Source organism: Mastacembelus armatus, unplaced genomic scaffold, assembly GCF_900324485.2.
Source record: "Mastacembelus armatus unplaced genomic scaffold, fMasArm1.2, whole genome shotgun sequence".
Taxonomy (NCBI): domain Eukaryota; kingdom Metazoa; phylum Chordata; class Actinopteri; order Synbranchiformes; family Mastacembelidae; genus Mastacembelus; species Mastacembelus armatus.
In genome coordinates this window covers 31,714-36,287 of record NW_022872915.1, presented here as the reverse complement: position 1 = coordinate 36,287, position 4,574 = coordinate 31,714, and the positions used below count along the sequence as shown (strand labels likewise).

The 4,574-nt window shown below is 42.6% G+C and overlaps 1 long non-coding RNA gene across 1 annotated transcript; it reads right to left on the bottom strand.

Annotated features, from left to right (window-relative positions):
• Positions 1–301: 301 nt before the first annotated feature.
• LOC113132361 (uncharacterized) lies at positions 302–1,137 on the bottom strand. Its single transcript, XR_003295889.1, has 3 exons — positions 955–1,137; positions 657–741; positions 302–484 (listed from the first exon to the last, which is right to left on the bottom strand). It is a non-coding gene; the product is annotated as an uncharacterized LOC113132361 (long non-coding RNA).
• Positions 1,138–4,574: the final 3,437 nt, after the last annotated feature.

Here is a 4,574-nt window from a genome sequence, read left to right as displayed (position 1 = left end):
TCCTGCGTCCACATGTGTCCCCTTAACACCTTAACCTTAACCTGGTTTAACATTCCTTTTCTTTTTTCCATCAACCAGTTGTAAATTTGTTAGAAGAATCTTTTAGGTGTTGGCAGCTGTTTCCTCCCTACGTCAGAGTTTGAGCTAAACTGGTCTGGGAACTAACTCTGCTCAGAGTTGACACTGGTCTCTACCGTCTCATCTAACTTCTGTGGAAAACACTGACTGGTCAGGTAACATTCATATTACTGCAACAACAGTCACAGAGGAGACGACACAACTGAGTTTGACATTTAGAACATTTCATATTATATTAATTTGTGATCACTGATAACTTGATAACTTGTGCCTCTGTGATGTAGAGCTCAGTGTAGATCCTGTTGAGGAGGGTTCCACTTCCTGTTGGATGAGGTCCTTCAGTCACACGTTCACATCTAGTCCTCACACTGGTCTTCTGTTGATCTAAAACCTCCTGCAGAGTCCACTGGAAGACAAGAAACACTGAGACTAGAGAAAGAATCTGAGGACAGTAAAGGTTTTTGTGACGTTTCTAATCATCTTAAATGTCGATGCTGTGTGAAAGAACAACCACAGGATGAAACAAGACGTCCTGTTTTCAGAGACCAGGACATCAGCAGACAGATGGACAGTCTTACTTTGGACAGTGCTGCTCTGACAGGACCGGAGCTCCTCCACAGAAATTCCACTGCTCTTCTCTCTTGTGTAGAGTTGAGGGTGTGACTGTGTTTTCAAAAGTATAGACACCACAAAGTCAGATTTCAGCACCTCCTTTGACTGGGAAATCATTTTGAAGCACATAAAATCATACAAACACAAATCTTTGCATACAGATCTGTGACTGTCAATCAAACTCTGGCATTTGATACTTTGCTGCACTGAACCTGGGAATCTCAAAATGACGTCATAGGTGAAAGGTCACATCATTTCATTTACCTGTCCCTTCACTGGAATTGAAAGAGCAGAGACTCCATCGTGTTCAAACACCACAGGACCTCAGCTTTTAATGTGCCCTCTCTGGGAACGCCTGTGATTATTGACTGTTTGGAGGATGTAGCGATGGTGGAGCCGTTGCAGGTGGACATGGTGTAGGAGTTGATGTCACCAACCTTTCCACAAAGTTGACTAAAGTGGCTGCTGTAAGAAACAGACATATTGGAAGAAATAACACTGACTTATTGTAAGAACAAGTGTTGTATGACACCTAAATATAACACAACGTGGGCACAAGGACTTAAATAGCACCTTTAAAAACAGTCCATCCAGACCCATTTAACAGCTGATACAACTATTTCCTGTGGTGGTCAATAGTCAGGTATATCTATGTATTTATAGATGCATCAGAAACCAATTAGCTTATAGCCTACATATGTTGACACAATATTTGATTTCCAATGGGTGACATACAATATCTTGGTAAGCCTCCTGATACCACTGACAGGGCTGCAACAAATCATTATTTTGATACTGTAAAGCTGCTTTAAATCATTGGTTCTCCAACTTTTTAGACCAAGTTCCACCATAATGACCAACATTAAAATACAGTAGCGTAGTGGGCCTAACTATTCAGCTACAGCTCTGCACAATTAAAAAACCAGGCAGTTTTCTTCCTAAGAAGAAGCTTATTAGGTATAGATACATAAAATATACTCAAAGATTCAATGACAATGTGTTGTTTTAACAGGAATTGATATTTAATTTAGTGATTCCTCTGTGTACCACTAGAGGGAGCCTGACTCCACTACTGGGACCCGTACCACACTTTGAGAACCGCTTCTTTAAATCAATGTTTTGTATATAAATGAACGTGATGTGACTGGAGTGTCGATTGCAGAGCTGGTGCAAACGTCTCCACATCAACTCATCAGCCTTCGGGACTCACATTTCAATAAGAGCTAAAAACAGCTGGCAGCCAACATTCAATCAACATTTCTATGGACTGACCTGCTTCCGATTCCCCAAGTGCCATCTTGTGTGTAGATCCAGCTGCTTCTCCCTCCACTTTGACAGGTTTACAACAGGCTCTGGACCTGGACAAGTGGTGGTCCTTTGGATCTCTGGCCAGACTTTCTTTCTAATCTTCTTTGCTGAGCCAAATATCTGGAAACTTTTTCCAGGCATCACGTTTCAGCAGTTACAGCCTATTTTTGCCTGTTTCACGGTTAGTCTGAAACGTTCAGGGACCATCGTAGTATATAATACAGACATAACCAATCTGTTTGCTGCAGTCTCTCAAAGTCTCGCAGGGGGCAGAGGTGCTGAAGCCAGGAGCCCCTCCTGCTGTGAAGACTATCCTTAGACCTGATCATCCACATCAAGGATGAAAAACTCCCCCAGCATGTGGTAACAACCAGTACAGTTTAATGACTTGTGACAAAGACACACACACACACACACACACACAGGCTGCTGTCAGTCCTCATTAAACACTACAGCTCTTTGTTCAGTCAGTGAATCAAAATATCCTAGTTTGTCACTGCAGTATGTTTGTTGTGCACTGGCTGTGGCTTTGCATCAGGAATGCTGTGGGGGGGGGGGTCTACTGGGAGCAGGTGATGAATCTGATTTAATTCTGTCTCCACAAATAATGAGCATCTCCACCTTTTTTTAAAGTCTGCAGGCAGAGTCCAACAGAGCGACTGAATAAATAGGCCACAGAATCAACATGCTAGATAAGATCAGATATTAGAATTGAACAATAGCTCAGCTCATCAATAAAATAATATCTACTCTCAGTCGTGTTGTTAGACTTGAAAGCAGAACTTTGCCTGCATCGTTGGAGGAGGGGGAGGAATCTGATGTGGCACATGGAGACACAGAAAGAATTTCCATGGTAGCAGATGCAGGTGCTGCACAGACAAAGTAAATCCTTAGCCCTGCACAATAAACAATGAATGACACTGTGTTAATGCTGATACAACAAAGCTCTAGAGGGGAATCTAGAAACAGGTTGGACTGTGATAATACAGGCTGATTCAAACTGGGCTTCCTTCAACATCAACTGATCATTGATCAATTCAGAATCAATACTACTGAGACCATCTATGTTCACTGACAGAAGGGCCAGATGGTGGAGTCTGTTCTGGCCCAGACCGTGTTAGGCTTTATGAGTTTAATAATCAGTCAGAAAAGCGGCCGACAAACAGAGACACCAAACCTAAACCCTGATCAGAGAGCAGAGCATAAAGCACAGCTCTGTTTCTTTAATGGGCTGTTCCTCATTGGTGCCACAATCTTACGCATTAACATTAACGCTGCACATGTGTTTGCATCCAAAAAGCAGCTGTGTTCATTGGGACTGGTTGGCTCAGTGAACTACTGTGCTGCACAGTATTGAGCTGGGTCTCATATTCCATCCTTTGTGGACCTGCTTTGGCTGCGTAGAGTCAAAGTGATGCAGAGACATTTAATAATACTAAGAACTGACCACGTTAGCTCTGCAGCTGGAGCTGACGCTCTAGACTGGACGTTCACGTCCTTTCTCACTCGCTGTGAACTGCAGTGAAAAAAACCAACCAGTCAACAGAGGTGTGCAGGGGGAGGAACTGTTACCACGGAGATGGTTTTCCACCTGGAAGGTGTGAATTCCTTCTGACGACTACATTTAAATGCTGATGAAGAGCTTTGGTCTATTGTTTCTGTCGGGGACTACACTAACTACTGACACGGCCTCTTAGAAATTCCAACCACAAATATGTTGATTGGTGTCAGTCGGCCTGAAATGTTTGGGTTTCTCAGATTTTAAGGTGTACAGGATGACTTCAGCTGCTCCTCGAATCCTTGCATCATCAGCCTCAACTCCTCAACTTTCTGCATTCCTTGAGGAATTCCTTGAGGAATGCAGAAAGAGCTGGAATGAAGCGCTCTGTCCATAGTCTCCTCACCAGGAGGCCGAAGCGTCTCGCCTTCGGTGAAATCCTATGGAAACAGTGAAACAGTCGGTGAAACAGCTATTGGACCTTGAAACCAACATTGTAGTGCTGAAATGTTTCCAGGAAACAGGTTTTTTCTGACTAAATATCTGATCCTCCAGCACAAAAGTCCGTTTTCTGCCCACAGCCTAAATTTGATATATTCTATATATATTTAAAGTTGGATATCTCCTCTCAACCATAGAGTGCAGCTCAAAGGGAAGTCAACGGGTCTCCTGCACGACAGCACTGCATTGTTTTGGTTTTTTTAATTAATCACAGGAAAGGAGACCTGATGTTAGTGGATCAGGATTTTGTCTTCCAGACCACAGACCTACAGTGGGTACGGAAAGTATTCAGACCCCTTTAAATTTTTCACTCTTTGTGTCATTGCAGCCATTTGCCAAAAACAAAAAAGTTCATTTTATTTCTCATTAATGTACACTCAGCACCCCATCTTGACAGAAAAAAACAGAAATGTAGAAATTTTTGCAAATTTATTAAAAAAGAAAAACTGAAATATCACATGGTCATAAGTATTCAGACCCTGTGCTCAGTATTGAGTAGAAGCACCCTTTTGAGCTAGTACAGCCATGAGTCTTCTTGGGAAAGATGCAACAAAGTTTTTCACACCTGGGATTGGGG